The sequence below is a fragment of the Xenopus laevis genome, chromosome 1S (genome assembly GCF_017654675.1).
Source record: "Xenopus laevis strain J_2021 chromosome 1S, Xenopus_laevis_v10.1, whole genome shotgun sequence".
Taxonomy (NCBI): domain Eukaryota; kingdom Metazoa; phylum Chordata; class Amphibia; order Anura; family Pipidae; genus Xenopus; species Xenopus laevis.
This window is the reverse complement of record NC_054372.1, coordinates 186,259,815-186,273,222: the sequence shown is the minus strand read 5'-3', so window position 1 is coordinate 186,273,222 and position 13,408 is coordinate 186,259,815. Positions and strand designations below refer to the sequence as shown.

The following is a 13,408-nucleotide window of genomic DNA, read 5'->3' as shown; positions in this document are numbered from 1 at the left end:
TAAACCCATCTCTGTGGCATGTAAATTGTCAGGGCTGTATAAAGAAGTGATGATAAAAATATATAACTCTAATAAATTTGAATATACTCACAACTCGAATGGGAGTTTAAGAAAAAATTTGAACATATAAAATTCGATCGAATAGTCCCAACTTGAAAATTTAAATTGAATTCAAATTAAATTAGAAAAAAACTGGATTGTCAGGAGGGCTATTAACATCTTCAAATGGCTCAATGGACCTCTGCCATTGACTTGTAAATAAATTTGGCAGGTTTTAAGTGTCCAATATTCAAGTCAGAACTATTTCCATGGTTGAAGTGTGATAAATCTCAAATTCAAATTTACATTCGAATGTGTGAATTTTGACACAAAGACAATTTGAAAATTTGAATACAAATTTGAATTTACTATTCGACCCTTAATAAATCTGTCCCTTAATATTAGTAGGAAAATGGCAATAAAATATGACCGGTAGTCTCTGTAGAAGTGACATGAACACAGCTAGGGTAAACTCTTGCAAATCAGCCGGTGTCATTATCCCAGAACTCCTTGGGTGCCTTAGAATGCTAAGGCACCCAAGTTTGGGAGTTTTACTTTGAAAGCAGCTAGTAAATTGCAGGTTAAACTTAGTCCCTTTGTAAAATGTATAATGAAGCAATTGAATTCTTAATGAATCAGATGAAAATTGAGCGTAGGACTGGCCAGATATGGGATGACTTTGACGTAGTTGGCCAGCTTAAATATATTGCAATATATGGACAATCCCTGTTTTGTTTAAAGGGTAAGGCATTTTTCAGTAGCAGTATGCACAAAATGTCTCTGTCTTAATTATATTGATAATGGGTTGAGTGCAGAGGACTCTTGTATTTGACTATATGTATTTTGTGGTCACACCCTCATTGCACCCCCGCCTAATGGTTTTAAAAATTAGTGGTGAGCACAACTTTCCCTTGTGTGCCTTAGAATGCAACACTTAGGTAGACTAAGAGAGACTTAGGCAGGAATTGATGTCACAGCAAGCTAATATGGCAGCTGTTATCCTAAACAGACAGAGAGAGTTTCTAGAGCCGTTTACTCCTGTATTCTACAGAATAAATAGTCTTATAGCTTGCACTAGTGTGGCTAATCTATTGGCAATAAACTGGTTCTGTAGCTTTCCTTTAAAGGGATAATGTACCACCCCTACTGTAAACTATAAGGTTATTAGAAGTCAATGAGGGGTTTGTAGACCATATAAAGGCACAAGGCTGCAGACAGGCCATGGTGAGTATTGTCAGATAACGTAAAATCCCAATATTTTAAGAGGTAAGAGGTACATTATTTTGTATAATGCACAAGTTTGCATGAATCATATGACACTTGTGATGCTGTAACATCACTAACAACCCATAACCGAAAAAATAACTTTGCACTATTTATTAGCACATGTTTTTCAGTTTGATACTTTAAAAAGTCTCTTCGAAATAATTTTGTGCATTTCCATTGTGGCAAATATCATTTGATGCTGTTTGAAGTCTTTCAGGAAAGCCATCAAGTTCTCCGTATGCTTGAACTGTGGAAGTTACTGATCTTTGCTTAAAGATGATAGATATCCACAGGAGTAAATTAGGTGTGAGAAAGGGGAGCTGTGCTCAGAGAGAATTGTGCCCTTTTTATAGGGGTGTTGATTTGAGCCAAAATATGCTGAAAATGTGGCTATGAAAAAATATTGTTCTATTGTTTTGTCTGCTGTAGCAGGAGAGGGGCTTTCTCTGAAACCTTGAGGGAAAACAAAAATTGATTGGGGATGGATGGAAAATGTAAGTAAGGAAAGGGATTCCTGCCAAAATCTGTGCTCTCTTGTGTTTTATAGCAAGAATATACAATTGCTAACCAGTGTTCTCCTTCGCTAAAAAATGCACAGACTTGAGGTATATGCTTATGAGTGTTCATGAGTGCTGCACCACCCTCTTCTGTTCTTTGTTGTGGTTCTTTTACTTATTCTGGAAGGTGTTTATGCTCAGTAGATATGAATTCCTTATTCTATACTCTACTGCACACTGTCCAGGACACCCGAAAAGATCACAAGAAGATTGTTCTCATTGGGGGTTGCCTAACTGATAGCTACCCCCCAGTGATAACAGTTTTGTTGCAGCATATTGGATAATGTTCTTGGGTCTATTTTCACAGGGTCATGAACCATTTTTGTAGTCAATGCTTCCAAATATCTGTCAATATGTTTTAAAAAATGTGGTTTATTAAGTAATATATTTCATGAAGGAGCCGTATATAACCATATACAACATAACACTTAGTACTTCCCCCATCTCAGTAATCCATTGAGTAAGTTTAAATCGAGAGAATGAGAACTTGAAAAAAAACTCCTTTCCCATCTTTGTCGTGGCTGTGTCTGGTTTGCCAATAAGCAAGGGTTAATGTCTAAACTGGTAACACCTTCCTGCTTTAGGGTGGTCAGCGACAAATCTCCCCTACTTCGGTGACTAATCTCCACCAAATGCCTTCCTGCTGGCAAGAATACGAACAGACGGCAGGATGGTATTCATTTCTGAAGTTGCCTCCCGAGGAAACTCCGGAAATCCGAACCGATTCCTACGGCATCCCGCCGACGATTCGCATTCTTGCTGGCGGTAAGGCATTTCGGGGGGATTAGTCGCACGATGTAGGGGAGATTTGTTGCTGGGTGACTAATATCCCCGTCTGCCACTACCCTTACAGAGATTATGCATTGTTCATATTCGTTCCTGCCCTAGAGGAGCTTACAATCTAAACTGCCTATCACATTCACTGGTACAACATACAAACTCCTTGCAGATTGTGCTCCTCCTAGCAGATCCTTGATCTCATGGTAAACAAAGGCATAAAGTGCCCTTTTATTCAGTGATAGCAGTTTATTGCTATTATATATGACCCAGGCCCGTTTGGGTTGATAAGGATAAAAACATTTTTCAACCTGCACTTCCTTCTTCTCCTGTGCATATAAGTAATGCCTTGTAGTTAAGAAGAAATTATGTAATTTCAGTTATATTTTAGGTACTTGTTCTTTAATATATTATAACCATGAAGCTTATCTTCTTTTGAAGAAATTATGTCATTTCAGTTATATTTTAGGTACTTGTTCATTAATATATTATAACCATGAAGCTTATCTTGTTTTGTTTTTGTTTGTTCCATTAATATCTAGGGCCACACTGCCATGCTTAATGGAGGATGCTGGCATCCCAAAATAAAGGAAGAATTTATGATCTGTTCCAATTATGGGTAAGTCCCAACTGCTCTGTTTTCCCATTGAAAACCATGTCTCAATTTCGGTACAGGGATACAAAAGGTCTTTGGACAGGGCGCGCCTTCTTGTTTGGGTTATCTATTAATTCTACACCTCTGTGAAATCTATTGGTGCTTTATATTAATAGTCATCAAATTAATCTTTTTCAAAGAAAGGCTAATGCCCCTGGGGGTACCAATATGTTAAACATGCCCATCATATTAAAAGGGTGGTTCACCTTAATATTAAAGGGATACTGTCATGGGGAAAAATGTCAGATTTCAAAATTGAATATAAAAAAATCTGTTTGCTCTTTTGAGAAATGGATTTCAGTGCAGAATTCTGCTGGAGCAGCACTATTAACTGATTCATTTTGAAAAAAATATTTTTCCCATGACAGTATCGCTTTAACTTTTAGTTTGTTATAGAATGGTCAATTCTTAGCAACTTTTCAATTGCTCTTCATTATTTATTCTTTATAGTTTTTTTTTTTACATTGTTTGCCCTTTTCTTCTGACTCTATCCAGATTTCACTGACCCTATCTAAAAAAAAAACTAATGCTCAGTAAGGCATTTATTTATTTATTTATTTATTGTTATTGCTACTATAGGGATGTGAAAATCTTAGACACCCTTACACATTACAGACAGGCACATTCCTAGTAATATGGACACCTCAGTGGGTCCTTATGGGGACCTTGTGCTTATGTAACCCCTGCAGTTCACACAGTGTACACCAGATGGCACTGTGCTAGATTATAAAAGGTTTAGGAACCATGTGCTCTGGGTCCATTGCTTTAGCCCAACCAAGCAGGCTGGAAGGGGATGGGCAGCGTTGACACTAGGCGCCTTGGCCCATGTAATTAGACAGCTATACTCGTTTATAGATCGCTCTAGGAGTGATAGAGAGGTTATTTAGTTGAGCAGCTCAAGGCTCCGCCAAGGAGATTAGAGGGATTAAGATCCCAGGGTATTACTGACCCAGAGTAAGGAACCAAGTGTTGAGATAGGGATGTCAGGAGTTCCCCTAGTCTGCCACTGGAAGATATCCTGAAAACTGGGCAATACCCATCACATGCTGTCAACTTACTCTCTGCTGTATATTCCCTAGCCTGTGGGGATTCAGCCTATACGTGCTGTGAGTATATGCTTCCTTTATGCTGCTGTGTATGTTCTATACTCCATTGTGGATCAATGTGCTAAATGATCTATGTGCTATTGTTCAATAAATACTGTTCTTTGTTCAACTGTTAAAGAACTACTGGCGTCCATCATTGTGCTATCGCACCAGGTTACAGTTACACTACACCCTTGCCTCCACACCACTGAGAGGGTTTACCCCTGAGAAAGAGAGCTCATCTGTGGTCTCAGCCCACAAAGGAAAGTAGCTAAAACTGCCCTAGCACAAGTCAGTTTACTATAGCGCTACACTACTTTTTATTACCCCTCTTTCTATTCAGACCTCTCCTATTTATATTCCAGTCTCTTATTCAAATGAGTGCATGACAGGGTAATTGAGACCCTAGCAACCAGATTACTGCAAACTGGAGAGCTGCTGAAAAAAAAAGCTAAATAACTCAAAAACCACAAATAAAAAAAAAAATTAAAAACCAATTGCTAATCGTCTCAGAATATCACTCTCTACATAATACTAAAAGTTTATTTAAGGGTGAACAACCCTTTTAAAACTTTTCCCCTCAATTCTTTCTTATCTAGCACTTCTTACCTGCCACCATTTTATAATATTTCCTAGGGCTCTGTTGAGGTTTTCCAGACTTGTGGTAGTCTGAGACTCTAAAGAAGCAGCAAGGGAGCTACTGGAAATATAGGTAGGGTTGCCACCCGGCCAGTATTTTACCGGCCTAGCCGGTAAAACACCTGCCAAGGCCGGGGCCGGTATTACAAATTTACCGGCAATGTAGCAGCCGGTAAATTTTATTACACCTAACAAAAGCCCGTGGCCTGCCCCCCAGTCTGGTGAAAACTCACCTTTTTGCTGGCTTCTTGCGACTCGCGCACGGTGGCTCTGCCCCTTTGACACCATGACCCGCCCCTTTTGATGTCACAACCCACCCTTTTGTTCCCGCCCCCTCCACTGGCCGGTGGAAATTTTTTTAAAAGGTGGCAACCCTAAATATAGGTAAGATGTTGATGTGGGGCTAGCCAAGACAGATCCCCGGACTATCAAAGTTTTTTCCGAATACGAGCAGCGTTCTAGGGAAAAAAAAGTTATTTGATATCCTCTTCTTTTCCATTTTTGTTTAGTACTATAGACAGTAGCTAGAGGAATGTTTATTGTACATAACAGAGTTACTGTTGACCATTGTGCATGATATACTGAGTGTGATATGCTGCATTTTAGTGGGTTTGTAAGGCCCTGGAGATGAGCAGATCACACATGGGATGACAAACGGTTCACTGGTAACGTTTCATGTGTTTGTGAAGTGAAAAGGATTGTGTTTCATTGAGCCTAGAGATCTGGTAACAGGACAACATGTCTCCCTGCACAAATGGCCACTTGAAGAAGGTAATGACTGGGAAAGAAATCTTCCAGAACGTCGGTGGCTTTTATCCAACAAGAAGCATTTACTGCAGGCTACATTTGACCTTAATGTTCTAAATATCATTTTCCAGTGAGTCATTGCGACTTGAGGTTTTCTCCTTTTTAGGATTGCGTGTAAATCTTAGCAGTAACAGGCTACGTAATTAATTGGTTCAGCTTGAAATGGGTTCCCAGTGCTTTTTTATTTGATTTATTATCTGATATTTCGGTAATATTTATCCTCCTTCCTTTATATGCAGCCAAAATGTACTGGGGCCCAATAGACCCTGATTCAGAGGTGCACCATGTGATCTAAACATCTGATGGGTCCCTTTCTCTGGTGTTTGTGTGTAATTTCATTTTACTACATAGACCAGTCATGGTGGTTTATTGCCTTACACACAAAACAAGCAAGAATGTCAGCCTACTTTAATGACCTGAAATCCATTCAATTACTCTTAGCAAATTCTGTTTGTGATTACCCGACCATTAATGGGAAATGCTACAGGTTCGTAGACTTAAATAACAATCCTGTGTACGGTTCAGATGGGCCTTTGGTAGGGGTCACGACTCGACATCACTCAATACTGGTTTTGAACCATTTAGTCCTTTCATTAAGGTCACTAACTTGCCAATAAGTCATTATTTATGGTGATTTTTCTTAATGTCTACATGTTTGTTTAGCCTGTTCACTTTTTAGGACACTATACTTATTTTATTCTACCTTTTTTACTTTTTTATCCATGTTTACTCACAAGGATGGTAGAAAAATATTAGGGGTCATTGCCACAAGTCTCTGAGTGCAGAAACCTGCGGCTGCCCCATGGCTATAGTTCTGCCTGCATTTGGCAGTGTTATATTGATAAGAGGCAAGTGGGGGAGGAGCATAGTCTCTTGCGATTTTGCCCAGGAGATTTGTAAAATGGCCTAGAGTTAAATTGATCAGACTTTGCTCCAGACTCTGGTTCAAATCCCTCTGGCAACTACTCTAGTGTCCCAGCATACTTGGGGGCAGATTTATTATGTGTATACAAAAACGGTGCAATAATTCGACAGACATCACCTGGGTAAAAAAACAATGTAAAAATGGCGTCATTTTTTTACACTCTCTTTCTTTGAGCAACTTCTGCCACAACTTACTTACAAATGTCTGAAGCAGTGTAAAATAACGGCAGCAAATCTGACCTTCAAATGGCATAAAATGAAACACATCTTAATAAATTTGCCATTTATTTTACACAGCTTTTTACACTTTTTTTTTACGCAGCGTAATAAATAGGCCCTTGTTTGCTGTAACACAGCACACATACACCTCTGTGCTAAAATTTGATAGTGTAGTGGCAACAGTTAATGTTGAATTGTTCCCCTTAGCAATATTAATAAAAGTTAGAGTTGCAACGGCAAATTATCTATTTTGGATGAAGAAGATTGGCTCAACATTTTCAAGCAAGTCATGTTCCTGGCCCTTATTATACATGTGTGTTAATGGGTTAGTGTCTTATTTCACACTTAAGTAGCCTCCTGTAGCCTTGAATGTTCATTGCTTCATGTTATCACTGGTCAAGGGATAGTAGCCTGGAAAAAGTGTCGTTGCATGGAGGGCTTATGCATAATTTTATTCATGGAATACAAACCATGGCCAAGTGTGTCCTTAGCGGACTGAATGTTTCGTTTTCCCCAGTTGTTTGAGCGTTCCCCAGTTGTAGGGGATACAGGTATGGGGATAGGGTGGATGGAGAAGAAACTATAATTTTAATTTTTCTACCAATAAATTTATTTTTTAACTGAATATCTCTGGTCTTGTGGATCCGTTTGAGTGCCGGTCAGCCCTGCTTCTTTATCTTCTGATACAGGTATGGGGCCAGAATTCTCAGGATGTGGGTTTTTTGGGATAACAGATCTTTCTGTAGTTTGTATCTACATACATTACGTCTTCTAGAAAATCATATAAACATTAAAGGAGAAGAAAAGGTAATTTTTTATACCTATCTCTAATTGTTGCTTGGGTGCGCCTCTCCTGAACATATTACTTTCACTGCCCTATTCGGTCTCCCGCACTGACACCGTGCCGTTGAAGTTTTAGCCCTTTGCAAACTTTGCGGCCGCCATGTTGGCCGAGTGCACGTCATGTCCTGTGTCTCCCTGTGTGAAGTGCGCATGCGCTAAATGTAGTCCTCGACCCATAACCCGCTAGCATGGGGGAAGTAAAGGATATGGTACGCATGCGCAGGGCTTACAAAATTTCAACTGCGCATGTGTGAGCCCTATTAGAGCCCATTTGGATAGCGAGACGGATGGATTTTCTATTATATTGCACCTTGCAAAAAAATTTACTACGATCTTGGAATACAGAAACAGGGGAAAACATATAGAGTGACTCTTCCTGTAAGTATCTCTCCATTTTGTGGGCAATGTATACAACTTTATTTGTAATTTACCTTTCCTTCTCCTTTAAGTAAACCCAATAGGCCTGTTTTGCCTCCAATAAGGATGAATTATATCTTAGTTTGGGTCAAGTACAAGTTACTGTTTTATTATTACAGAGGAAAACGAAGTAATTTTTTTAAATTTTGATTATTTGAATAAAATGGAGTCTATGGGAGCCTTTCCATAATTCAAAGCTTTCTGAATACCAGTAATTTTACGTCCATACATAGGTCAACAGGCTTTCAACTCAAGTGGCCACCAATTATTTGCTAGAATATATAGGTATCACTTCTACAATACTTTTTGTATTTGTTTGTTTTTTTTATTTGTAATTTTTGCTATATTTTGAATATAGGCACCTTAAGGAAGGTTTGCGATTTTCTATCCCCAGCTCCTCAAGTGAGGAGCTGACTTTGCTATGTTATATTCATAGCAGAAGTCATTTGAATACCTTCATTCTAAGCTTTTTTTTCCTTGTTTTTATTTTGTATATTATGGACTAATGCATTTCTGAAAAGTGAAAACCAAAGATCATTTTTACGATATAGAACAACTGCCCAAATGTTGCCAACAGCTGTTGAAAGGTTATTTGTTGCTGATTAAGAGGTTACCTGTTGGAGAATGGGATTTCTTTATTTATGACTCTTGCTTGACAAGAAACGGGTCACCAACCTTTGTTTTGGTTCATCCGCTTTATTAAGCGCATCCCCTAGTCTGTTTGTTTAAATCTCCTGTGATGTTTGACCCTTTCTCTTTAATGCTACATGCTTTTTTAAATTCACCTTTTGTAATCCCAAATCTTAAGCCAATATCGAATTACCTGAAGGAAGCAGATTTGTTATTTTAAGAGTGATCGCTAAGTGTTCTGGTCTTTGGTGGGACTTTAGTGTTTGTTGTTGTACATTATAGGTAAAGCATGCTTCAAAACACTTAAGTGCTCTTTACTACCTCTTTGTACTGGAGAGATTAAAGATGGAGCTTCAGTTTGGTTCATTCATTAGGATGTCATTGTTTGCTTTTGTAATTTTAGATTGTGTTGTTAACAGTGTAGTGCAAACAGAATAAGTAGTTGTAAAGCATACTTCTACAACTCCTGTATAGCAAGTCCGTAATGTCAGTCGTAGAACCTTAAATAGCTGTTAAAGGGGAACTATCGCGAAAATGAAAATTTAATATAAGCTTTATCACACTGAAATAAGAAACTTTCTAAATACAATCAATTAAATATTCTGCATTGTTTCTGAAATACATGTTTATTGTCACTTTCAGCATCTGTTTCTCTTCATTCTGTCTTCATGCAGCAGTTGGGTGTCAGATATTCAATGACAGTGAGATCCAATATATCTTATAGGGGGCTTCCTAGCAGATTTATTAGAGCTCACTCAAATAACTGATTCCAGTATAAACAAAATCTAACTAAATAACTGCCTTTTGCACAAATCCTGCATGTAGAGAGACATGATGTCTGGTGATTTTAATAGAGTGACCTCTAATACATCTTCTAGGCAAAAGGAGCCCTCCTATAAGATATATTGGATCTAACTGTCAATGAAAATCTGACACCCAACTCCTGCATGAAGACAGAATGAAGAGAAACAGATGCTGAGAGAGGAATAGTGAAGATAAACTTGGTTATTTCAGAAATGGTACAGAATTTTGAATTGATTATATTTAGAAAACTTATTATTTCAGTATGCTGAAGCTTATATAAAATTTTAATTTTTGTGATAGATCCCCTTTAAGAATGCTCTGTTCATATTCCTTTGAGGCTAAATCTCATTCCTGTACCTTTAGGAAAACCATAAGGAGCACTGTTTAGCTGGCCATAGATGTTGAGATTTTTAAAAGATCCGATCGTCATCGTGAGACCACGATTATCTCGAACGATCGTATGAATTGTCCATCAACTAAAAAGACCAATTTGCCAGGAAAACAAAGGGGAGCTGCCTGCTTGTCCCTGCAAACATAGAGAGATTGCACTGGGACCGACAAAGATTTTTTGACCTGGCCGATCAATTTCCTGACAGATGTCGTCTGAAAAATCGTAAAAGATGTACGATCGTTCGAATCCCACTAACCGCACGATAATTTCAAAGGATTGGTCGGACTTCCCTAAAATCGGTCGTTCGGCAAGAAGAATCGTCGTGTCTATGGGGAACTTTAGTGGTGCTCATAGTGGGGAAAAAAATAGAATCAATATTGGTGGCTAGAGAGGAAAATCCATGAGGAGCAGTGTGGGCGGCCCTTAGTTCTGTAAATTTTCTATTTATGATTACCCAATGGCATATACTACTAAAAAAGTATATTATTATGCAAATGGTTTATTTACATGAAACATATGAGCTGTTTTATAGAGACCTACATTGTTTGGGGGGGGGTATAGTTTTCCTTTAATATATATAACTGTATTTATATTTCTTCAAGAAGTGTGTGTTTTTGTTAGAAGCTTATATACTTCATAAATAATACACGGAGGCTTCTATTTCAATTCAAATAGAATAAAAGCTCCCACATTGGCATCATAGATAGCAAATACATTGTTAGATTACTATGGTTTTAGTATTTAATTCATCAATCGTTCTTGGCGCTTCACATACCTGAAGGATAAAATCCCACTATCGCAAAATATGACTCTTGCTGTCAATAAATATTTTATTTGTATGTGCTGGACAAACTAACCTTTACTTTTGAACCGCACAGCTCGCAGACAAAACATCTTTTAAAGTAAGCAGCGAATGTCTCGCTAAAACAGGCAGGTTTAATGAAGGATCATATGGCAATATAGTGGGTGACGGGTTGGGCAATGATAAAGGGACCATAACATTATCCTATGATAGAGAAGGACACTTCCACAATGTATGATACTGGAAATAGAGATGGGAGTGAGATGGCCATATGATACCTAATTAGTGGTATTGCATGTTTAGACAGTAAGTAGCAGTTTAGGTATCTTGTTTAATTTGTCTCCCTGTGACAAGACTATTAGGGCAGTGTATGAAATCAGATACCGCACAGTAGAAATGGCTAATGTTACATTGGAACACTGTTACAGCATTTACTTACCATAAGCCTTGTCTAATTCAGACAAATACTTTTCTTCCTTTTGCCACAGCATGACAAAATTATTGGGGACCTAAGCTCTAGAAATTATCGTGTGTGCCATTTCACTTAAAGGAATTGTTCAGTATAAAAATAAAAACTGGGTAAATAGATAGTATGTGCAAAATTAAAAATGTTTCTAATATAGTTATTTAGCCAAAAATGTATAAAGTCTCGATGTGTAACATAATAGCCAGAACACTACTTCCTGCTTTGCAGCTTTCTTGCTTTCCACTGATTGGTTACCAGGCAGTAACCAATCATTGACTTGAGTGGGGCACATGGGTCATAACTATTTTCTTTTGAATCTGAGCTGAATGCTGAGGATCAATTGCAAACTCATGAACAGTTATGTCCCATGTGATCCCCTTGAGGGTCAGGGCACACAGGCAGATTCGGGGAGATTAGTCACCCGGCGCCAAATCTCCTTTTCTTTGGGGCGACTAATCTCGCCGAACTGTTTCCCCTGCCTTCCCATCGGGTAAAATGTAAATCACCGGCGGGATGGCCGAAATTGTCAGAAGTTTCCTTGTCAGGCAACTTCAGGCGACTTTGGAAAACGAATCACGCCAAGTGCCATCCCGCCAACTATTTACACTTTAGCCCGCAAGGAGGCAGTTAAGGTAGATTAGAAGAAAAGGAGATTTGTCGCTGGGCGACTGCCCTGACCCTTAGGGGGTTATTTACTAATCTGACTTTTAAAAAAATCAGGAATTTTTTGGAATTTATTAAACTCCGAGGGCTAAAAAGCCCAAATATAAAAACACAGCATCTCAAAACTGTATAGGTTGCATAAAAGTCAATGGGATTAGTCCCATTGATTTTTGGTTGTGTCGGGGGTTTCTGGCAATTTCACAATGTTTTCGGAGCTTTCGGGTGAAAACTCAGAGATTTTGGGGAAAATTCATGAAAAATCTGAGCTTTTCAACCAAAGCAAATTGTTGGGAAAATGTAATAATAAATAACCGTTAAAAAGTGGGTTAGATCGGAGTTTGTAGCAGCCGGTATTGAGATAAATTCGGACCTTGATAAATAACCCCCTTAAAGTCGCTGACCATATCCATTTTTAGGGTTTAGTTCTTCTTTAAGAGTGGCTTCAGTGTTTATCCTTGTGACATCAAGTAAAGATAAATCTTAATCCACTGGTAAACCCATTATTTTCCATTGCAACCCAAGGACTGTCTTAGGCTCTTTTGTGGGTCTAGTTTGTTTTTGTTTTTTATACAATACCGCTGTTTTTTTTTTTGAATTATGAGAATTATAATGATTTCTAGACCTTAGTGTAATAAGAAGACTGAGCCCAACAAATTTGGCTTCTTTGGCTGTTCCAAGATCCATCTACAAAAACTGAGCTACAGTATGTACAAAATATATAAAATATAATGGTAGGATTACAGGCTACTGATGAAATTGACCCTATTCTATGCGTGTTTTTGCACAAATTGTGGTCAGATATGCTTGTAAGCCCCATTGGAGCAGATACTGCATAACATGTTTGTGCTATATAAAGAGCCTTTATCATTAATATCTTTAGAAATACAATTCTTTTTGTGAACATCACTGCAATTGTGAATGTGGAGAGAGCCAGGGGCCCCGATTACATCTGGATTCAGTGGTCCAGCTCTTACTTATGGCCAACAACTAGAGTTGTATTAGATCACTCATTCAAGGGGCCACACACAGAGCAATAATAGAAATAACCAGACATGACTGAATTATTTGAAGCTTTCGTTTGTGTATATCAAGCCTCGTTTTGAGTTCTATGGTCATTATAGAAAGTGGTGCAATGATAAAAGAGAATATGTCCACTGTCATTTCCAATTGTTTTTATGGGAAACAATCTGCCAATGGCAGAAATTGGGGTAGTGTTTGCTTGGCTCTGGCAAAAGTGCAGTAGGCAGTAGTTTCCCTTTTAAATGATGGGGACTTTTGACTATTGTGGATCTTCATGGACTACTGTGGTTAAAAGGCACTGAGCTCCATAAGGCTTACTCCACAGTATGGTGTGTAATTTCTGCTGCAAAATCACTAAAAGGTCTCTTGAGACATTGGACACACAACCTAATTCAGCATATGGA

At 38.3% G+C, this 13,408-nt stretch overlaps 1 pseudogene; it reads left to right on the top strand.

Moving 5' to 3' along the window:
• The window catches only part of LOC108705406, a 171,991-nt pseudogene that overhangs the window by 26,346 nt on the left and 132,237 nt on the right, over nt 1-13,408 (top strand).